We start from the raw sequence: 25257 nt of genomic DNA, 5'->3' as shown, positions 1-25257 counted from the left end.
CTTAGAACAACGTTCTTGGAACATCTTTAGGACGTCATTTGTACTTGATGAATGTTCTTATAACTCTGATAGAAAACGTTCTTAGAACAACATTCTTGGAACGTCTTTAGGACGTCATTTGTACTTGATGAATGTTCTTATAACTCTGATAGAAAACGTTCTTAGAACAACGTTCTTGGAACGTGTTTAGGACGTTATTTGTACTTGATGAATGTTCTTATAACTCTGATAGAAAACGTTCTTAGAACAACGTTCTTGGAACGTCTTTAGGACGTCATTTTTACTTGATAAATGTTCTTATAACTCTGATAGAAAACGTTCTTAGAACAACGTTCTTGGAACGTCTTTAGGACGTTATTTGTACTTAATGAACGTTCTCATAATGTTGATAGAAAACATTCTAAAATCAGCGTTCTTGGAACGTGTTTAGGACGTTATTTGTACTTGATGAATGTTCTTATAACTGATAGAAAACGTCCTTAGAACAACGTTCTTGGAACGTGTTTAGGACGTTATTTGTACTTGATGAATGTTCTTATAACTCTGATAAAAAACGTTCTTAGAACAACGTTCTTGGAACGTCTTTAGGACGTTATTTGTACTTAATGAACGTTCTCATAATGTTGATAGAAAACATTCTAAAATCAGCGTTCTTGGAACGTCTTTAGGACGTTATTTGTACTTGATGGATGTTCTTATGACGCTGATAGAAAACGTTCTTAGAACAATGTTTTTAGAACAACATTCTTAGAATGTTATTGTAATGTAATATAATTTCTAAATTAATAATTAATTGCTAAATGTTATTATGTTGTTATCAAAACATTCTGAGAACAGTATTCATGTGATTTCAGGCTACTTTATTAACATTACCATAATGTTGGGAGAAACATCTTTAGAAAAAAAAAAAAACTTATAGGCTATATAAAACAAGAATAGAACAGAATATGATAGAAAAATAAAATGTATTTAAATATGAAACTACAACCTCGATTAGGATGTGGCAAAGTCACTGAATCTTTTATAATTATATACTTTATCATTATTAATTATATATCTTTTATAACTTTTGAAGTCATAGGCCTATAGTGAAATGTCATACACTGTAAATCAGTGGCATTTGCTAAATTAAATTAGTTAATTTAACAAAAAGTTATTTCAACTCAATATATATGTGATGTGAACTCAAAATCTAATTAGGTTAAGGGGCACTCAATCTAAATAAGTATAAATTAATTTAATCTACCATATGGTTATTATGTCTAAATGGCTGACCACAAAATATTTTAAAGAAAAATTTGCTTAATTCATGATTTCTAACATTGTTTTTCTTGAAATCACGTTTGCTTTATCTCTTTCAATATTAATTAAATAGCCTTCATAACTAAAGATAATACAATAAATACATAAATATGTTTCATATTAAGCATAGATCAATCCTTTTAAAGAAATTAATTTTACTCGAGACAAAATATTATCCGGGTGTTTTTCAAAAACCGCGCGCATTTTTCAGTCAGTCACATCCGCCCCTCCCCCACAGCTCACAGTCACTGGATCACAGCCGGACTGCTCGCGACGCCGTCACGGAAAATAACAGGTAAGCGTTCACTTTTTTATTCCTATTTAAAGCACTTTTGAACGTTATTTTGTGTTTTGTCAATTTTATCTGAAGATTAACCAGCTCAGTTATCATTGTAATGTTAGCTAGCAAAGAAGCAAGGACAACCACATCAAAGTTATATGCAGTGTTATACACAACAGTTTGTCAGTGATAAATTAAGGTGTGTGTGTGTGTGTGTGTGTGTGTGTGTGTGTGTGTGTGTGTGTGTGTGTGTGTGTGTGTGTGTGTGTGTGTGTGTGTGTGTGGTTTCTCACAGCTGGACACAGACAAACGAGTCCCGCGAATTGTATTTTTAAACTGGAGAGACCGCTGACAGGATGTCATCATCTGTAACCGTCACTCGCCACAGTTCTCAAGCGAGGTAAAGCAAAGACATATTATCTGTATTACAATGCCTTTAAACTTTTAGTTAATCATTATTATCCGCTTTGTCAGTTTCATCTAGAATATCCATGTGATGCTGATCAAGTTTACTAAATCCGCCGAACGCAGTGAACAAAGGGGCTGAGGAGCATTTATAATGACTGTTTTGTTAACTTTAGTTAACATTTTACACTGTTATTTGCTCCTCACTGTCTTTCTTAAAATTCATACTAACAAATTGTTGTCATGCTTTTGAAATCAATCTTTTCAGAGCAAAGGCAGCCAGGGGTGGTGTGATGTCATTTGCAACAAGACGGCTGATACTAATATGAGCCTAAAATAAAGTAAGTAGAATTCACATTAAACAAATTGATGGGCTTTAGTGTTGTACAAGATGTAATTTGTCACCTTATAAACAGTTATTTAAATTCATCGTTCTTCAGTTTTTATATTTTGATGAATTGCTATTAATGCAGATGTAATGATGACCAGAAATGACCAGCAGCACAAATGTTAAGTCTTCTGAAGCAATAGTATACTTTTGTTTTGTGAATATTAGATTGAAATTTAAACCTAAAGATCAAATTGTGAATAACGTTACACAATACAGATGAAAAATAACAAACTAACATCCCACAAGAATGACATCTAAAGACCGGTCATGTTTGATGTAATGTAGTGTGCCACCAATTTGATGCAGAGTGAATAACATCTTAAATTTCAGTTTGTCTATCATTCCGTCAAAGTCTTTTGGTATTTTGTGTTGCTTCAGAAAATACCAGTGAAGTCTTAAGTTCTGATTATAGTTATACATTTATATACTTAACTAATATAGATGGGGGGAAAAAAACTTCTACTTTCCCTTATCCTAAAGTTGCTTTGTTTTCTTGTAAAGATGTCAGGTAATTGCTAATGCTAAGTTTGTAGTGGTTAAAAATTGTCTTATGATTCATAAAAATAAGCTGTCCATAAATGTTGCTTAATTGTGAGTTAAATTTCTCTAATTTTGTGTTTTGTCTTCAGGGACAATAATGGCATCAGCCATTCAAGTTATGATCCTGGCAGATCTACTACTATCTGAAAAGTAGTCTCTGCAGATTGTTTCAAGATGCACAAGGTAGGACACATGCCAGGACAACTTTATATTTACTTGGCAACATTTAAAAATTTTAACTGTTTAAAACAATAATAATCTGTCATGGTTTGCTCACCCTCATGTTGTTCCAAATTCATTTTGAATAAATTTCATTCATCTTCAAACAAATGTTTTTATTTTTGATTTTCATTCATCATTTTGTCTTTCCATTGGAAGTCTTTATTTTCAAGCTTCTAAAAGTTTATAGTTTAGGCTTTGACACATAATAAAAAAAGCTACTTATACCTTCTGTTATTTATCTTGTTTCTGAATACCTGTAAAATTTAAAGGATTAACTAACAACTTGAGTGTAACTTGTTTTTTTGCTCTCAATGCCATTTTGACAATGCAGTTTTTTAATCCATGCAGCATTTTTTTAAAGGAAAACATTACAAATTATTCCTTAACAATTTAACTGATGTGTTAATAGCAAAAATTCTTACTGTCAGTTAATGGGTCAATGCTAGCATCCCTACCCAGAAACACCTACTAGAACCTATTAATCTTACCTGTTTTATCTCTGAGTTTCCTTCCTTAACTGAGTTCATGTAACAGTTTATCAGCTAATAACATGTAACAAGGCAACTTTTGCCATTTAATAACTTTATTGATGACTTCTAAATGTTAACTATATTTGAAGGGATTTTTCCTGTTTCAAATTGGTATAAAATGGAAATTGCAGTTGACTTAACTACCCTATTATGATGTATTTCCAGTAGTGTGCATGTGTATACCTATCAAGATGAATAAATTAGGTCAATTTATGTTGACCTAAAAATTGTTTTTCGGAAGTGACACGATGAAAATGTATTATTTGAATGTTTATATTTTTCTTAATCTAATGATGCTTCAGAAGACGTTTTTCTTAATGCTGCTAGTAGCTTGTCATTGAAAGTAACATATGCCAAGTCAAATGAAACTACCTTTGACTCTTGAGTAATGTAATATTTGTAGAACTCGCAGCACAGATCCTAATAATTTTTTTGGCATAGCCACACTAATTATTTTATAGGCATTTTGTAATATCACTTTGTAACATCAGCCAATCTGTTTACTTTATAGATGGAGCGTGGAGAGACGGGATATGGACCACAGTTTTTCAGCACCCACACCCCACACTCAAATTCATATAGAAGTTCTCAATTATTAAATGTTAATTTCATAGTTTATATTTAGCTGTGAAGTTATAGTTCATTGTCATAAATATTAAACTACATATTATTATTATTATTATTATTATTATTTTACATGATATGCAAATTTCACCAATTTGTTTAATGTGTTAATTAACTTTTTGAAAGTGATTATCTTTAATAATTCAGATACCTGTTGAAATGCACATGTAATTATATACTTGCTCGTATCTGGAAGGTTGTGTTAATAAAAATCATGTTGAAAGCGAATGTTGCAATACTGCTAATCTTAAAATAACATTTTATTAAACTAAACTTTGTAATGTTCCAAATAAATGTTTTTAGGGTGTTGTATTTTTAAGAAAATGTAGGTGGAAATAAAGTTGTAGGAACATTATGCTAACCATAAAATAATGTTCTAGCAACGTTAGGCAAACTGGACATTTTGACGTTCTTGGAATGTTCCAAATAAACGTTAATAGAACATTATATTTTTAATGAAAATTAGGTTGCAAGAACATTGCAGGAAAGTTATGCTAACCATAAAATAACGTTCTAGCAACGTTAAGCAAACTGGACATTTTAACGTTTTGGAATGTTCCAAATAAAAGTTCATAGAACGTTATATTTTTAAATTAAATTTAGGTTGCAGGAACGTTATGCTAACCATAAAATCTTCTAAGAACGTTAAGCAAACTGGACATTTTAACGTTTTTGGAATGTTCCAAATAAACGTTCATAGAACGTTATATTTTTTTAAATGAAATGTAGGTTGCAGGAACGTTATGCCAACCATAAAATAACGCTCTAGGAACGTTAAGCAAACTGGACATTTTAACGTTCTTTGAATGTTCCAAATAAACGTTCATAGAACGTTATATTTTTTGTGAAATTTAGGTTGCAAGAACGTTGTAGGAACATTATGCTAACAAAAAAAATAACGTAGGAACGTTAAGCAAAATGGACATTTTTAACGTTCTTGGAATGTTCCAAATAAACATTCATAGAACGTTATATTTTTTTGTGAAATTTAGGTTAAACGTTAAACAAACTGGACATTTCCACATTTTTGGAACATTCCAAATAACGTTCCCACAACCAAAACAGAACGTTACAAAAACGTTCTCAGAACATAAATTTGTTAGCTGGGCTACTCTAGAGTTTGTACTCGATTGTGTGTGGGTCCATGCACATGCTGAATCAGGTCAAAAGTGTTTAAAACAGTTATAATTTATTTTGTAGTTTTGATTTCTGCATTATCTATGTGAATATTAAAATCCCCTGCAATAGTAAAACAGTCAATCTCTGAGGAAATCATTGATAACAGTTCTGTGAACTCTTCAACAAAGGCTGGAGAGTATTTTGGAGCCTGTAAATAATGATAAACAGAATGCACGGAGCACCTTTCAGCACAATACCTAGGTATTCAAAAGACAAATACTGACCAAATGACACTTGCTTGCATTGATAAACATCTTTAAATAGAGCAGCTCCACCTCCACCTCTACTAACAGTCCTGCAGACACTTATACAATTAAAGTTAGGAGGGGCTAATAGTACATTAGTTTAATCAGAATGTTTAATAAAACATCCGAGAGTGTTGCAGCTCGCCAATCATCTTCTAAGTGCTCTGACAACCTGAAAAAAAAAACAAAAAAAAAAACAGCCTGATATTTAAAATTGTGGCAGCCGCCATTGCTCTCCTGTGCACACTTGCAATCTCACATGTTTTTGTATGTACTATTCCTTTACATTTTGAGTAGCTTAACTTGGTGAAACAAGCAGGTTTCTCACATACTATACAGTATGCCTAAGCATCAGTTGGGCTCATTGGTGCTCTGAAATACTGTATTGACCCGAATATAAGAAAATGTTTTTTTCTTCATCTGAAAAAACGCAGTCGTCTTATATTCAGGGTCTAGACTTTGACATGTCTGTAATACACCCACAACAATAGGTGGCGCCAAAAATGCATAAAACGAGTGTGCCATGAAATACGTAATGTAATGCGTGTTGTAAAGATCGCGAGTGAAAAAAGAAAAAGAAAAGCTTAAAGGGGCATGAGTCTGAATGTCATGTTAGTCTGATGGGACCAAACTTCCTCTGTAAGTGATTTTAAAACATAAGACAGTACCCAGATTCGAAGACTACAATAAGATTTCACTTCTACTGATAATAAAATTTTGGTTGGCTACTATGAGATGGATAGCCTAAATGTTATATAATTCAGATGGGCTACCTGTTATTTCAATGGTATATCAAAAAGTGTATATTTTTCAATGTCATTGTTGGTACATTTTACCAGTATTTATACTTTCAAAACAAAAATTAAAATAGGAAAAATATGCAATTTGAAAATAATTTAAGAAAAAAATGTTTTACAGAAAGAGAAAAAAAAAAAAAAAAAAGATTTTGTTTTCAAAAAGCCTTTTTCCAAAAGGTACATCTGTAAAAAGGGAGGTCGTCTTATAATCAGGGTCGTTCTTATATTCGGGACAATACGGAATGTAGTATTGTACATTAATTATGCATTTTAGAGCAACAGCAATGAGCTCTTGGCAATTCAAATCCAGTCCTGCCTGAATTCTTGTTCGTTCATAATAAAAAAATCTCTTCTGCTGTGAGCATTTGAAATCACGGGTGTGACCAGAACCTCACAAATGAGCATTGAGCTGTCAGAAAATTCACGTTTATACTCATAACCAGACTGACCGGCGATTACTTAATTATACAAATTCTATCTTGAGTTGAATCAACACCCTTAGTCATGGTTTACGTTTTCTTTTAACTACACTTTGAAGCATGGGCATGTCATATGTGTAATGAATGAAGCAGTGCTAATATAGAGGTGTTTCATTAAATAAGGTAAAAAAAAGTTATCTCTCTCCATACAGTATGTATACTGAAAACGCTGTTTTTTTTTAAAATCTATTTATTATTTTATCTATTTATTATTGAATTAGCTGAGTTTGTGTGCTTTACACAGAAATACAATTACAATGCAAACTTCAAACAGTGTGTTTACATGTTAGGGAAGAATAAGGTAAGCTGTCTCAATTTTAATTTACCATCTTTAATCAATAAGAAAAAGACAAAGATAAAGCAAATCATATTTTCTACTTAAAGGAATAGCAAAAATGGAAATTTCCTGAAAATGTACTCACACTCAGGCTATCCCTTTTTTCATGTAAACAGATTTGGAGAAATGTAGCATTATATCGTTTCCTCACCAATGGATCCTCAGTGAATGGGTGCTGTCAGAATGAGAGTCCAAACAGCTGATAAAAAAACAAACAAACAAAAAAAAAAAAACATCACAATAATAATAATAATAATAATAATAATAAAACCTTTCCTTCAGGTCCATAATCCATAATAACACAATCATCCATATGAAAAACTCCATCCCCTGTTGTCCTCTCACATTATAATTGTTTGTTTTAAGTTGTAACCTCATTTTCCATGAATTTCCAGAATTTTACAAAACTCATATTTTGGCTAAAGGCAATGGTTTGAAGATGTCTTAATGATGGATTTGTTTCGTACAAACACAGCTTTTCTCTTCATAAGATGTTAATTAACTGGAGTGGCGTGGATTATTGTAATGTTTTATCAGCTGTTTGGGCTCTCATTCTGACGGCACCCATTCACTCTGCGTAGGATCCATTGGTGATCCTATGCAAACTGCAAGTGATATAATGCTAAATTTCTCCAAAAATAATAGTATGCTGTACTTGTTGAAACTTCTGGAATCACAAAATAAATCATAGTTCATTTATTTTACATAGCAATACTTTCAGTTTCTGCTAAAAAAAGAAGAAGTTATGATACTGCACATTGTGTTGGATACCAGGGATCATCCAATCAAAAAAAAAAAAAAAAAAAAGGTATGCGAGCCACTGGGATATTTGATATTTATATAGATACGTCAAGTCATAACACCTTGCATATAGATAATAGCATAAGGTGGCCCATCTTTATCCATCCATCATCCAAACTTTTTATCCTTTATTGTCTCTGTATCTATATTACTTATTTTAAAAATGTAAAGCTATTTCAGTTGTTTAGCACAGCTGGGCAGTGTATTGGGCTGTAACACACTGCTTTGGGAACAATCTGATATCGGGTAAAGCAGAACCACCATAGGAATCCCAAGTTCATATACATGAGTGATGAGAAGGCATTACCCCGCATCTCTCCTCTATTCCCAGCATGCATTTGGACTAGGAAAGAACAATAGAAGATGTTTATGATGAAATTGCCAGTAGCAGTCTGCTGAGATGGATGAATATTGCGTGTAGTCTTTGTACAAGAGAAAGATAACATTTATTGACAGTCATTAGAAGTGACAACTCTTCCTCAATTCAGGCCGATGAAATAAAGGAACGGAAAGTGTCGGAGCATATCTCATTTTCTGCAATATAATGTGCACGGCTTCAGGCAACATCACATTACTTTGTTCACCTAAAATAATTTATTGATACTGAAGACTACTCAGTTAAGAAAACAGCCTAAGTCACCAAGAGAGCTGTAATTCTTTCAATTTATTGGGCCGCAGAATTCAATATCCAGTGTACTTTTGTCTTCTTTGATGTAAAGAGCATGTTGAAACAACATAACATTATCGTCTCTCTGCAAGCATGGCAATCATCCACCACCTTTTTATCGGTATGTCTCATTTGTCACTGGCATTTGGTGGATGTCACATAAATGGCAGCGTTTCAAGCTGATCAAAGGGCAGCCTAAACATTTTCACTTCACGTGGAGTCGTTTTTTTTTGCCTGGAAGAGAACATCATTTCTCATCTCTCTTTTCAACAGGAGGTAACTTTGAGCACAAACGCTTTCATTTATTCTGTTAAACTGAGAATTATATATACTGATCTACTGCTTGTTTTCTTGTGATTCAGGATCCTGTCATTACTGAAAGTGTGCTTATTATTATTAATATTACTAAAACCTCCCATTTCTTTTAAATAAACCAGCATAACTGGAATAGAGTTTCACAGTCAGGGATCACCATGGAATTTTTTTTTCTTTTTTTTTTTTTTTGCACGTGAAAGACAAGCTTAGACATTTGCAAAACGTTTTCCATGGGGAAAAGCTCTTTTCAAATTAAAGTTTTGGGTAGACTGTTACAGACCAGGAGTTTTCAAACTTTTTGAATCTTCAGACTCGTGTTATATACAGTAGTCAATATTTGAAGTGGATCAAAAGATAATCAAAGTTGTCCTAAGACAAGAACGCATTTTGGTTTTAGGTTTTAGGACAACTTTGATGAAAGGTTTTTATCCACTTCAAATGTTGACTAGTGTGTATGTGTATATATATATATATATATATATAAAATGATAAATTCTACCATGATACATTCTAGAATTATAAATTCTACAAGTATGAGCAAAGGCGATTATTGCAAACACCTCTAATAAAAACATAACATTTACGATGGGTAGACAAACTCACCATAATTAATCCAGCTTTGCAAGTTGGATGCAGCAGCGTCTCTTAACTGGCTGTCTGCGTGGCAATGCCATATTTCAATTACAGATTACATGAAAAAGGGCATTTCAGAGGCGAGACTAACACGCCAGTCTAACATTGTCCAATTAAAAAGGAGAATTACTCTATTACTGCTTTGATAGATCATCTGCTCTGGAAAACTGCAAGCTTCTCGCTGGTTAAAGGTGGTGGTCTGTCAGCCGTGAAATCAATACAAGGCACATATCATAATTCATGCTTCCCTGTGGTCTGAATAATAATTGTTTTAGCCATCACATTGCAAATATTTTCTTTTCCTCGAAAGGTGAAAAGGCTGTATACTGTATGCCGCATAATATACATGCTGCGCGATCTTTGGGCCTCTGGTATATAATTGACGCGCACTGTGAAGCTAGGGATTTTCACACATTTTATCCCTTTCCATGAAATTATATGTATTTGAAAAGTGCCTGCCCTTTCTTTGAGTGGTTCTGAATGTCGGGTGAGAGCTATTGCAGGAAACAGCGCATGCTTTTCACTGGCTAGTGTGAACTTGAACTTTGGTACCAGTGCTGCTTTGAAACTCGGTGTAAATGAAGAGCTCTGTGAAACATGGCCTTGGGGTGTGATGGGGTCTGGCTATGACCCAGTTAAATCTTCGTGGTCGGTGGGAACCCAACACGCTGAAGAACAGCTGGAATACATTAATTCCAATGCAGCACTTTCTGACCCAACTCGCAAATCAATGCAAATGAAAATGTGTGGAGACACATATGAACAGGGCGAAGCTTCATTTAACCTCTTCTACAACTAGGGTAGAGTTGAGAGTAAACGCGCATAATGATGGTGTTGCCACCCACCAGCTCTCGCTGGCTGTGAATATTGTGTGCCTAATTACTCAGAGCTGGGAAATCATCAAGAGTACTAAAGGCTGGCAAACGCAAAGACATAACACAGAGCTCTATGTGTGCCTGACATGTCCACATGACTTACAGTCAAGTTTTAGTTACAAGTTCTGCCATAATATGCATAAAGGTATACTGAAATATTTGTTTGTGCTAAAGTGGAACTACAAGTATAGGTAGATAAATATCTTGCATTTAAAGACCGATATTTTTCGAAGATCATGCAATCCTCATCAATAGTGACATTAAAACACATTTTAGGCTTAATATTAAGAAATGTGCATTGTGCACAATAGTGCTCCAAATTTAGTTTAATTATAAGTAAGTCTCAAGTGATGTGTCAGTAAATGTGTTGACAGATTTGAACTATACTTAGTATGAAATAAATGTATTTAAAACACATTACTTTTTACTAGGGTGGTCAAGTTACCTTTATTTATATAGCACTTTATACAATACAGATTGTTTCAAAGCAGCTTCACAGGGATAAACAAGAAAATAATGATTCAATGATATGAACATAATTCAATTGTCTAAAAGGACAATAGTAAACAGTTATTATTCAGTTGAAATCAGTTCATTGTTGATTCAGTTCAGTTCAATAACTGTATAAAGTCTATCAATTGTGACCCTGGACCACAAAACCAGTCTTAAGTCTCTGGGGTATATTTGTAGCAATAGCCAAAAATACATTGTGTGGGTCAAAATTATAGATTTTTCTTTTATGCCAAAAATCATTAGGATATTAAGATCATGTTCCATGAAGATATTTTGTAAATTTCTTAACGTAAATGTATAAAAACGTCATTTTTTGATTAGTAATATGCATTGCTAATAACTTCATTTGGACAACTTTAAAGGCGATTTTCTCAATATTTTGAGTTTTTTGCACCCTCAGATTCCAGATTTTCAATTAGCTGTATATTGGCCAAATATTGTCCGATCCTATCAAACCATACATCAATTTATTCAGCTTTCAGGTGATGTATACATCTAAATTTCGAAAAATTGACACTTAAGACTGGTTTTGTGGTCCAGGGTCACAATTATGGAATTAGTTCAATTCATCTATAAAGCAGCTCAGTGATTTCACCATCGGCTCATTTCATTTCATCCAATAGTGTCCGTGAAGCCAAGTCAATAATATTGCCAAATGTTAAGTGTGCTCAACGGGTGAAGTGATGCACAAAGTACAAGTCTACGGTGGCCGAGAGAGCTCAACGCGCTGCAACTTCAGAAAACACATGCAAATAGAAAAAGCATCAGCAAATCAAGAAAACATCTTCATCAGTTTGACAGATGCAAACAAATAAAGAAACGTGCAACACAACCAAATAAAGAATTTTATTTGCAGTGTGTTTCTTTGTTTGGTTGTGTTGTGAGCATTTGCAGCGTGTGTGTTGTCAAATTGATGAAGTTCTTTTCTTAATTTGCAGGTGTTTTTTCTATTTGCAGTGCGTTGAGCTCTCTCGGCCACCGTACAAGTCACACAGAAGTAGGGGTGTACAATATGTATCCTGTATTGAGTATGTCACTCAGTTTGTAAAAACACACCTTTAGTGCTCACTTGCACTGCGTGATTCAGCCTATTTTAATGCCCCCGAAACTCAAGATATACAGGGCCATCTTCCCCCATAAATTTTGTCTTTATTGCATTCATATGTAATGATATAGTTTAGCAAAACCACACAAGCAAGAGTGCTGTTTTTAAATGACCACTGTTACATTTTAAATACAATATTGTTGATATTGTCTGTTTTTGCTTTAATTTAAAGCAAATTTTAATAAAACCACAGCAGAACTGTTTTGCAGAATCAGTTTATGGAATGGGACTGAATCACCCATTTGAATGAATCTTTTGAATATATAACTCAGTGACTCATTAAGACAGTGACTTAATGCCACCTGGCACTTTTATTTTCATATTTAAATTATATACATTGTTTAAAAAAAATAAAAAAACATTTCATAATTAAATGTTTAAATAAAATACAAACAATCATTATGCAATTGAAAATACAGTGTAAATGCAGTAATTCCACCTCTGAGCTGCAATAAAAAGTCTGTGCTTTATCTATAATGTATCTAAATGCATCCAAATGCAACTTAAGATGCAGCTTCTGTGCTGTTTCTGCAGTGCAAAAATTTCCATCAAACCGATAAAAATTATTTTGACACTTAAGCCCAAAGTAAAGTTCAGTTTTGACATGCATGTTTAGTGTACAAATAGAACACAAAGGGCACATTTTCTAAACTGGGCAAAAATAGTTTGTGCTTTAGTTAGTTCTGGTTCACTGGCTTTCAAAATAAACTCCATTTGATAGCATGCACGAAAACATGCTGTAAAAAGTTACAAATTAATATAAGGTGCTTTTGTGAGCTGAGCATAGTGAGAACATGCGGATAATAAAATCTGGCTGAAATTTACCTTGGGCTTTATTGACCAAACAGAATAACATATTGACTGTGAATAATTTAATAATTGAATAATGAATAATTGTTAAAAATGGCAAAAAATCAGCCAATATATTGACCTTAATATTTTCAGAAATGACTGTGCTCCTTTTACACCAAACAGTAATTCATGGGATTCTCTCCTGCATTTAAATGTGATTTTAACTTCTGAAAATGTGCAGTGTTAATGTGGCTTTGTAGTAATTTAAGTCCTTGATAAGGGTGTGATAGTATAATTTATTAAAGATTCTGGCAGTCAAATTATTATTATTATTATTATAATTTTTTAAATATTGTGATATGACTCATCAGTATTATCCTGATTAAATTATTATATTGTACTTAATAATTTAGAGTAATTCTCTTTATTTAGAGTAATAATCTTAGAGTATTCAGACTTTTTAACAAACATGGCAGCAATTATCACAACTGCAAAATATCAGAATGAAGCAGAGGAACAATGAAAACTGAGACATGCAATGGAAACCAAAGATAAGATTTCACAAAGAACAAAGACAACTATAAATAGATATAATGTGTGTGACACTGTTGACATTTAGTTGCAATGTGAAATCTGGTGACGGTGACCTCATGTGGCAAACAGCTGACTGATCTCATTACTGTTATGAATCTGACACACATGTATACCACAGATGGAATGGTTTTTGAATGCACAGATTTATCAGGGTTGTGACTGTGACAGTTGGTGGCTTGTCACATATCCTGCTAGATATCAAGATTATTTCAGTATTGTGGGTAACATTTTGCCTGGATTTAGGTTCAGTTAATGGTTCCAGGACTGGGCTTTGTTAGGTGGTTTTAGATGATAATTAGATTAATTCTTGTCATTGCATCTGTGATTTTTGCCTCACAGGTTTTGCCAGCCTTAAATCTGTTTTGATGTTATTCTGTCTGTTGCATGTGGCAATTCATGACAAACTGAAACAATTAACTGCTAATCACTGTAACCTCATCAGTAACATTTTATGGCCATGCATTTCCCTTCTCAAGAGGTCAGACAGGTCTTTCTCATCAACTCACAGCCATAATGAATCAAATTAAGCAACTGAATGCAAAGATCATCAAGCCTTTTATCTTTGCACTGGTTGCGGTGTTGCATATCATAACAAGCACAGTTTTGAATTTGAGCTTTTACTGCTACCACAAGTAGAACCCTATAAATTATTTTCTTCTTTTTTTCCCTTTCCTATTTTATTTCATTTTTAATGGTTTTTCTTTTTTTAGGGCCCTATGCAATCTGTTTTATTTCTCACAAATTCCATGTTTTATCCCACTTTAATTTAGCCGGATACTGTTTTAGTGGTTAAATTTCATTTTAATAATCAAAAATAATGTCTAAATAATTTAATAATTTATTAAAAAATTCTAGGGTCCAAGAGTCACGTGATGTGCTCATGAACCTAGTCACTCTTGAGTAGAGCTCCGTACATCTGGCCCCTTTTTGCTGATTTTTTTCATTTCATTTTAAGTTTTATTCAATAATAATACTTTTCCTGATAGCATACAATCGGAAACAGCAGGAGTTGTCTCCGTCAGCTTCTCCGATTAAGAAGAAATCCAAGCTACTGAACACAAGTGATACGATGGACAAGATGGCGAACACTGTTACACACTTTGAGGACATTCCAAGAACTGAGTTGACGGCGATGCGGAACGAGTTCGCTTCTCACATGTCAGTTGTTCAGTCGCTATGCTCTAAACTGGATCTTCTTACAGAGGAGATGAGAGAACAAAAGAAAGTTGTCACAAATCACGACAGACGAGTAGCTATGCTCGAGCAACAGGTTGTGGACTTGCGGATCGCAATAGGCGCAGCAATCTGCGTCTGGTCGGATTGCCTGAAGGTTCCGAAAAGGACGACCCAATGGGCTTTTTGAAAAGATCGCTACCGATGTGGTTTGAAGTGGAGTGGAGCGAGCACATCGCGTGTACACAAGGCTCTCCTCAGATTGCGCTAAACCACGGGTTTTCATCCTTAAACTGTTACGGTACATGGACAGGAAGCTCATTCTGCTGGCCGCCAGACTTCACGCCTCGGTGAAAACATCCGACGGAGCAACGCTGTCTTTCTCTCCAGATTTTTCTCCGGTCACCGCAAAAAGAAGAAGTGCATTTGCGCCAATTAGGAAGGAAATGAGAGAAGTTGGCATCCAGAATTTTCTTCTGCAACGCTGAAGGTCATTCTCAATCAAGGTGAACCTGAAATGTTATACTCCCCAGGAGAAGCAAGAGTTTTTCTCAGATCCCATTCATCCACCAACTCTCAGTGAGCTTCAGCTGGACATTTGCTGTCTAATCGGAGAAGAGATGCTCTAAATGCTTAGGTGATTGTGTCTTTCACTGTTCACTTTAATGTTCACTTCTTAATTCATAGTTACTAGAAGCTTTCATTGTGCATACAGTATCGCTTACTGATTACTGATTATGATGTTATTAGTATGGAATTAGATTTGTGCCAAATAAAATGAATGTAATTTTTCAAGAAACGTATGAAAATATCAAGTGAAACTGAATAAAATGTCTTTGAAACTAAAAAATAAATAAATTACAGGCAAAATCTTTGACCTCGTTTTTAATATACTGCATGTTTTGCAACTGTTTTCTCATCTTTCATTCGTTGATCTGTACTTACAAATGCACTTCCAGAGTTTTCATTTACGCTTTTTAAGTTTTCGTTTACGATTCTGAAGATTTCATTTACGCTTCTGAAGTTTTCGTTCGCCATTCTGGCACAAATCTCTCGTGGGGGCGGGGCTAACAGCGGTGTGTTCTCATTGGCTACTGAGTTTTTGATTGACAGCTTCTTGACCTGGAAGTGAAGGCGTCAGTATCGTTGCGCCTGTGTGGATGTGAGCGTCTGTTAGAGGTTTCCTATTTCATTTTAATGATATAAAGTTAGGAGTTTTATTTTTGAATTCAATCTTTATTTATCTGTTGCTACTACTTTGTCAACATAAGCTTTTAGGAGCACGAGAAAACGCGAGAGAAAAAGGTCATATTGAGGTTTCATTATTAAAGTACTGTAATACTGGAAATATTGTATAATATCCAGTGTTCTCTTATGATGTTTGTTTATTGCTCTTGATTCTTTTGCATTATAGGGTCTGATTAGGTTGAGCTGTTACATTTGAAATACAATACTATACTGTGATATTCAGATGTCAAGAAAGTCTCACTCCAACCAGGCAATCAAGCTTATTTTATTACATATCCCACACAATGTTCTTGCTGCCAATTGTTTTTATCATGCTGATCATTTTGTTTAGTTATTTTATTTAGTTTACATCATCATCTAACATTTAAAGTTTGAAATACATTTTAACAATCATCAACTCAAGTGTGACTTTTATAAACCAGTTGAATGAATGTAAATGAAAATATGAATTAATTCAAATAAATTGACATTCTTTATTGTCACTATAGCATATACACAAGTATCAAAGTGAAAGTCTTGGATGCAATTATGTTGTGACAGGAAAGACCAGAATCCACAAAACACTAACTGCATATATACATAATGCACAGTACTATTATAATTTACATTACCACACAAAATGCACAAGAACATAACATACAGAATGTTTAAAATTCATATGTTTTAAACACTGCAATGATCCTTTCAACAGTTCCTGTTACAGTATAAGTTACAAAACAGTGAATGAGTATGTAATGTACTGGAGTGGAGTGCAATATCAGTCTTTACAGGGATAGTCCACGCCAAAAAAAGAAAATTCTTTCATTCACATAACACAAGTGAACTGTAACCCATGCACATTTGACAGTTGAGTGGAAGCGATTATTAATAGTCAAAAGTTTATATTATTAATGTTTTTCTTATCTATTGTTTCACTTCAAAAGATACTGATTTAAAAACTAAGGTCAGATGGATTACGGTCACGGTCGCTGTGTGTGGTTTTTAAAGCATCTTTAGGACTCACAGAGATTAATTATTTACCTAAAAATCTTAACTTGTGTTTACCTGTCCAGTGAGCATGAGGGTGAGTAAAATTAAAAAAAATATACATTTTTATTTTTGAACTATCCCCTTAACAATCATATGCTGTTGGTATGCCAATTCAAGATCAGCATAGACTAATAAGAATAAAGTGCAACCTCTTGTGTACTTGTGAACAGTGTTTGTTTTATCTAGAGCTCCAAAGAAGTAAAAATATTTGCATAATATCAGGTGTCTGAAGCACAAGATCCCAGTCATTCAAAGGTGACGTGTCTGAACACCATAAGATTCTTGTCTGATGAGGGCTCTCTGGTACCATCACTACATCCTCTGGGTCAGCATCAGAAGTTTATGGAAGAGTTGCTCTTCTCTCTGGAAACAGAGAAAGGACATGTATCATAGTCTAACAATACAAACTGCTTTGAACTCCCATGGCACATTTCAAACTTAAAATATTTCAAACAAATAAATACACAATATAATTATTTAATATATATATTAGTATTAACTTGGTACTAAAATACCTCAAAGTTATGTACCATTAATCATCTGTAATACCGCTGTGTAACCATTAGATGGCTCTGTATAGGCCTAAATAATCATGACTGTGTATACCCTAGTTGCTGGAAACCCTGTTGTTTTCAGTCATAATTATTTGCATGTATTAGGTTTTGCATTTGGATATATATTTAGGCATTATTTGTCAAAGTTTGTTTGTTTTCCCCCCGAAATGTTTATCTGAAGTGACTATTTTTTCATTAACAGAAAAAGCATGGTAAAAAGGCTTACATTGCTAAAGCTGACAGCGCAGTGATTGACAGCGTGCTTGTAAAATAGCATTGGTTATTGTCAGATACAGTAAATTTAGTACTGTACACTCTATGTGCTGGGGGAAAATATGAACTAATCGAAGCAAATATGATCTAATTGAAGACTGTAACTGTGTGTAGATAACCAGGTCCTGTGATTGGACTAAATCAAGACAACTTACCGTGAATATCCTGATAACGACGATGATTGATGATCATGATGATTATATCATTCATCTGTGCTATTCCTAAGAAATCATCTCATCAATGATAACAATTCTGTAGCAGCAGAAAAATACTGATAAAATAATAATAATAAATCTTTATATATCATTTTATATCATTAAAATGAAATAGGAAACCGCTAACAGACGCTCACATCCACACAGGCGCAACGATACTGACGCCTTCACTTCCAGGTCAAGAAGCTGTCAATCAAAAACTCAGTAGTCAATGAGAACAAACCGCTGTTAGCCCCGCCCCCACGAGAGCTTTGTGTCAGAATGGCGAACAAAAACTTCAGAAGCGTAAATGAAATCTTCAGAAGCGTAAACGAAAACTTTAGAAGCGTAAATGAAAACTCTGGAAGTGCATTTGTAAGTACAGATCAACGAATGAAAGATGAGAAAACAGTTGCAAAACCTGCAGTGCATTGAAAACGAGGTCAAAGATTTTGCCTGTAATTTATTTATTTTTTAGTTTCAAAGACATTTTATTCAGTTTCACTTGATATTTTCATACGTTTCTTGAAAAATTACATTCATTTTATTTGGCACAAATCTAATTCCATATATTAGGGGTTCAAGCACGCAGTGCATTGAAACCCTGTTGTAATTGTAAGGATTAAACCGTAAGGCGTAGAGAGCTGAAACTTGGTCAGATCGTAGTAGTATTGCTCGCTACTCAGATACAAAACCTCGCCCCAATCGGTCTAACGGTGGCACTACAGCGCAAAAACCTAAAATTTTACACATTTTTGGCCATAGCTCATACACCGTTTGACGTAGACTCAAAATTTTCACTGAGCCATATTTTCTCTAAAATGCACGTTTTTGTTTTTCCGCGCAAAATTTAGTTATATCTGAGACCTACTTTTACGAACTAGTCCTAGGTTTTTAACCTGATCAGAATCAAACCACTTCAGAAATATTCCCTGGACACTGAATATCAATAATTATCAAAAAAAAGTTGAAATTTAGATTTTCAGTACGTCAGTACGTCAATTAGCATCTATGCTAACGTTAGCCAAATGTTATTTGAAGCATAACTCTGGAACGGAATGAGATATCTTCACCAAACTCGGTACAAATGTGTATAAGCTCAGTCTTTGGCCAAATCAAAAAAATTGCGCAGCTCTGCCACTCTGCGCTATAAGACTGAAAAAACATAAAAACAGTGATAACTAAGCAACTGTTGGTCCGATCGACTTGAAAATTGGTATGCAGCGTCTTGATCCAAAGGGGCACGAGTGTATATGAGGTCATTTGCGTATCTCAAAAAAACATGCTGCCATCGGCCAATGAAATTTAAACACCTATTAAACAAGGTTAACGGAGGTCGATCGGAACGAAACTCGGTGGGCATGTTCAACTCATGGCCCTAAAGCTCTGTAAGAATTTTGAAAGAAATCAGCCACTAGTTGGCACTAACAAGATTTTTTGGCTCTGTAATCACGTGGCGTTTCACAAATCCACACAATATGTATATCATTTGATTGACCATTGCTGTCAATCAAGTCGTTCATTAATTATTCACAAATATGTTAAAAACCTACTTTTGCGAACTAGTCCTAGGTTTTTTGCCCGATCGGAACCAAACCACTGCAGTAATATTCTCTGGACTCTCTAGATCAATAATTATCGAAAAAATGAATTTTGTCCTTTGGTTAGCTTTAATGGGGTCATTTAGAAAAGGGGCGTGGTAAAACATACCCCAAAGCTTATAAAACCTAAACGAAAACTTTATGAAACTTGGTGAAAACATGTGTCAGATGACTCTTAACAAGTATGCACAGTTTGATGGAGATCGGATCATAGGTGGTGTTAAAACAGTCAAAAAGGCCTCAAAAACATAAAATTTCTGTAGAAAATGACCTCAAATTGTAGAAAATATTCATATATTCACACAAACACTAGGCCTTCATATCATTTGATAGATCTCCTCATTCTCAGCAACTTTGCCTCTGGGACTAATGCTGTCAATCCAATCATTCATGAAATATTCTCAATTATGTTAAAAACCTACTTTTGCAAACTAGTCTCTGGTTTTTTGCCCGATCGGAACCAAACCACTGCAGTAATGTTCTCTGGACTCTCGAGATCAATAATTATCGAAAAATTTTGATTTTTGTCCTTCAGTTAGCTTTAATGGGGTCATTTAGAAAAGGGGCATGGCAAAACATACCCCAAAGCTTATAAAACCTAAACGAAAACTCAAAACTTGTGTCAGATGACTCTTAACAAGTATGCAAAGTTTGATGGAGATCGGATCATAGGTGGTGTTAAAACAGTCAAAAAGGCCTCAAAAACACAAAATTTCTGTAGAAAATGACCTCAAATTGTAGAAAATGTTAATATATTCACACAAACAATAGGCCTTCATATCATTTGATAGATCTCCTCATTCTGAACAACTTTGCTTCTGGGACTAATGCTGTCAATCCAATCGTTCATGAAATATTCTCAATTATGTTAAAAACCTACTTTTGCGAACTAGTCCTAGGTTTTTTGCTCAATCTCGATCAAACCACTGCAGTAATACTCTCTGGACTCTAGATCAATAATTATCAAAAAAATATCGAATTTTGTCCTTTGGTTAGCTGTAACAGGGTCATTAAAAAAGGGGTGTGGCCAAATATACCAAGAAGCCTATAAAACCTAAACGAAAACTCAAAACTTTACGAAACTTGTTGAAAACATGTGTCAGATGACTCTTAACAAGCATACAACGTTTCATGTAGATTGGACCATAGGTGGCGCTATAACAGTGAAAAAGGCCTCTAAAACACAGTATTTCTATAGTAAATTACCTCAAATTGCAATAAATTGTTCAAAATATTCACTTATACACTATATCTTCATATCATATGATAGATCTTCTCATTCTGAACAACTTTGCCTCTGGGACCAATGCTGTCAATCAAACTGTTCATTTAAATATTTGAGATTACTTGAACTAGACATGGTTTTTAAAATCAAAATCAATCAAATCAGTGCAGTACTATTCTGTAGACTCTCTAGGTCAATAATTAGCAAAAAATGTTGCACATATGCATTTGGAGAACTATAAACCGGTCATTTTATAATATTTTCTTTACATAGTGTACCCAAAGGCCTATGAATCCTAAAAGAAAGCCCTCAAATTCTCAAAACTGTGTAAAATTATGCCTAATTTCATTCTAAACAAGCATGCAAAATTTTAAGAGAGATTGGGCAAAAAATAACACTATAATAGTTATAAAGGTTAAAACACAGTGTTGTATGAGAAATTGCAATTTATAACCACTAGATGGCAGTGGAAGACCACTAATGGGCTTATTAAACTAACTCAGTGGTTCTCAAACCTGTCCTGGAGTACATTTTGCACATTTTGTATGTCTCCCTAATCTTTCACACCTGATTCAACTCATCAGCTCATTAGTGGAGACTACAAGACCTGAAGTGGGTTTATCAAATATAGGGAGACATACAAAATGTGCAGTGCTGGGGGTACTTCATGGAGAGGTTTAAGAACCACTGAAATAACTTAAACAGTACTGTTCATAGGTTTGATGGGTTCATGCTTAGATATTATAAAATCACTGTTATAACATTTGAAATCACATTTAATTCAAGTTTTCCATTTTGTTCTTACAGATATATCATTTTTTGCAATTTTGCCAGATTATGATCACAGAGAAACCTGAAAATGACTCTCTTAAAAACTCTTAAAAAGAGAAGACTTACAATAAATATTGTCACTTATAATTTATTTCAAATATCTATATCTGCAACAAAATATGTGCATGTATGTCCGTGTGTGTGTGTGTGTGTGTAAGCAAGCTTAATGATTATTAATATGATAGTTTATTTTATTTCTATTTGTGTGTGTGCATGTGTGTTTCTGTGAGCCTATTGTCCATTTTTGATGTGTTTCACTGTCAGCTATACATCCAGGTTGGCCTAGACCCTAAAAGCATACCACCTTAGGCCTTAAAATGCTTGAACCCCGGTAATCGCTGCTTGCAGCTATATTTTTATTTGTTTTAGTGGTATTCTTTATCTCTCTTTCTATTTTTTTTTTTATCATTATTTTTTTTTTAAATAGAGATACTACCTAGTCAATATGTGATTATGAGGCCAATGTTGGTGCTTCAGTAATGTGCAGGTTTTTGTTGAAGCCACGGATCATACTAAGGGGTGCTGGCAGATCAAGGTATGTTCTTGGTTTGATCTGCTATAGTTCATGGGAATGTATTTGCCCTATCCTTGGAACCCTTAGCTCAAGCAGTCCGACAATCTGAAAGTATTTCTCCCATAATTATATACGGAATACTGATCATCATATTTCTTTGTTTGCTGATGATATGTTATTGTTTTTGAAGAAGCCGTCACATTCTATTCCTCATGTGTTGAATTTATTTGACCATTTTGGATCTCTCTCTGGGTTTCAAATTAATTGGAGTAAGTCATGTTTACTTCCCCTCGATTCTAAAATTGATTCCATGTCCCTTTCTATATCTATTCCATTGGTTCAAAACTTTAAGTACTTGGGGATAGATGTTTTTCCTTCCCTGCAGGAAATTGTCTCAAAAAACTATAATAGTATTCTAGCCAAAGTATCCTCAGATTTGGAAAATTGGTCTCGTCTTCCTACTTCTTTTCAGGCTCATTTATCGGTGATTAAAATAAATGTTCTCCCACGTATTAATTTCTTTTCTTCCATGATTCCTCTCGCTCCACCGGTTGGCTATTGGAACAAACTTGATGCATGTGTTTCACGCAGAGGCGGACAAAGTACACAACTTCCTTACTTGAGTGAAAGTACAGATACCACTGGTCAAAAACTACTCCACTACAAGTGAAAGTTGTAAAGACAGATTTTTACTTAAGTGAAAGTACGGAAGTACATGTTTTTAAAAGTACTTAAGTATCAAAAGTGAAAAGTAAATGCATTTTTTTATTGTCGCATTGTTGTATATTTACAATACCATATGCCATTAATGCAACCTACTGAATACACTGATTAGCTTGTGTTATCTTTGGAATTAAGAGCTTTTATGTTACAAAACCTATAGAAATGGAACAACTGAATGAAGATAATCATCTTTATTTTTATCTAACACTCCTACAGCTACATTGAACTCATTATAATACTTGTTTAAAAGTTACAAAGTTCTTTTTCAAAGAGATATTGAAGTCTATGATATGGTTCAGGCAAACAAAGCAAACATTGAAAAGAAAACAAACTATAGGTTACTATAGTGAGATAATAGTAAATTTGTGGATACTGTGATTTTACTGCAAATACCATAGTTATGGTTACTATAGTAAAAACATGGTTCATTTTCCAAAGGGCTTTAATGAGTTAACACATGCCTTTTTAGAGAGCTTTTAGCTGTGCAGTAGCGCGGACCTTTACATTAGTTTAGTGGGGAAGATCCCAAGGTTGCCAGATTTGCGTAACAAAGATCAGCCAAATGTCCATTCAAAGCTAGGCGGAAAACTGCAGGCTTAGAAATACTGTAAGACTTGGCAACACAGGAAGGTCCACAGATCGCAGGCCGGATCTTCGCAGAAAAAAAGGGTTCAGTGAATCTGAAAATGCACGCACTGTAAAAACTGCTACATATAACGACTTTCTACTTGGGGACCTTGATATAAATGTAGTTGAGTAAAAAGTACAATATTTGTCTTTCAAATGTAGTGAAGTTAAAGTCGCAAGTTTCCAGAAAAAATAATACTCGAGTAAAGTACAGATACTCAAAAAGTGTACTTAAGTACAATACTCAAGTAAATTTACTTCGTTACTGTCCACCTCTGGTTTCACGGTATATATTGGATGGGTAATGTCCTCGTATTAAACTGACTACCTTACAACGATGTAGATTACATAGAGATCTTTCTTTCCCTAATTTTAGACTGTATGCTCAAGCCTTTTCCCTCCACCCTTTATCAGTTTGGTTTGATCCTGACGCTTCTGTGTCTTGGAGAGCAATTGAGGAATCTATTGTTTATCCGTATAAATTGAAGCATCTTGTTTTCTCCCTCCTCTGCTTCAGTCATCTATCTCTTTCTTCTTGAGCATTCATACAAACCTTTATCTATTACAACTGTTTGGGCTAAGGATCTTAATGAGGATGTGCAAGTTTTATTTTCGGATCAGGTATGTGGTGTTTAAATTGTCTTCTAAAAACCCTAATCACGAAATGATTCATTGGAAATTGCTGCACAGGGTTTACTTGACTCCAATGAAACGTTTTTATATGAATCTGTCATCTTCTCCTAAGTATAATCTCTGTTCCCAAGGAGTTTCAGGCACTTTTTTGCCTTTTTTTTGGGAGTGCCCCTCTCTTTCACCTTTTTGGACTCCGCTCTCACAGGACCTATCATATTTGTTGGGTACTGAGGTATGTTTGACTACGTGCCATTTTTTCATGAATGACTTTTGGGACTTCACCTTGTCCGTCCAACAAAGATGTTTACTGTTAGCTGCTCTCACAGCAGCAAACAAATTGCTAGTCAACCGTTGGAATCAGAGGAACCTGGACGGTGTATTTGTTGGACATTATTGCGATGGAAATCTCAACTTCTCGTATACATGGATCTAATGTGAAAACTGTAAATTCATGGCATTCTGCTTTTAATGTTGTGTCATCTTTTCTAAAATCTTTGTAAAAATTATTTTATTGTTATTTATTTATCTATTAATATTAATTAATTAATTTTTATTTTATTAATTTATTTTTATTATTATTATTTTTTTTAAGTCTATCAGGGGCTGGGATGGGTTAGGGTGGGTTCTAAATTTGTACAGCTGCTTTTTGTTTTGTGCTGCTGTTCCCTGAAGAAAATTCAATAAAACTAGGGTCTTTTGAAATGTTTTATATTTTCAGGTGTTGTCTGTTTTAATTTTTCTGCTTTTGTGATTTAATATAATTTAATCAAAATCAGTGTTAAATGAAATAATAATAATAATAATAATAATAATTTAAAATATAATCAATGAAAATGTAACATTTCCTTGCAACCTGATCTCACAGAATTCCGTGTAATGTTCACGGACTTAATTAACCCCGAATCTGTGGTGGCATCACGGAATCGCCGAAAATTCCGTGCTGGGCTCACAGAAGGCATCAGCCGTGGTCCATGCACGGATTCACTGGTTCAACACCAGCGCTGCA

At 34.2% G+C, this 25257-nt stretch overlaps 1 long non-coding RNA gene across 1 annotated transcript; it reads left to right on the top strand.

Annotated features, from left to right (window-relative positions):
• Window positions 1-1529: 1529 nt before the first annotated feature.
• On the top strand, window positions 1530-4823 carry LOC131522194 (uncharacterized). The gene is made up of 5 exons (XR_009266465.1): window positions 1530-1597; window positions 1878-1982; window positions 2256-2328; window positions 3008-3101; window positions 4182-4823. It is a non-coding gene; the product is annotated as an uncharacterized LOC131522194 (long non-coding RNA).
• Window positions 4824-25257: the final 20434 nt, after the last annotated feature.

This window comes from Onychostoma macrolepis, chromosome 16 (assembly GCF_012432095.1).
Source record: "Onychostoma macrolepis isolate SWU-2019 chromosome 16, ASM1243209v1, whole genome shotgun sequence".
NCBI classification, from domain to species: Eukaryota; Metazoa; Chordata; class Actinopteri; order Cypriniformes; family Cyprinidae; genus Onychostoma; species Onychostoma macrolepis.
Note: the sequence above shows the minus strand (reverse complement) of the source record. Positions and strands in the feature narration are given on the sequence as shown.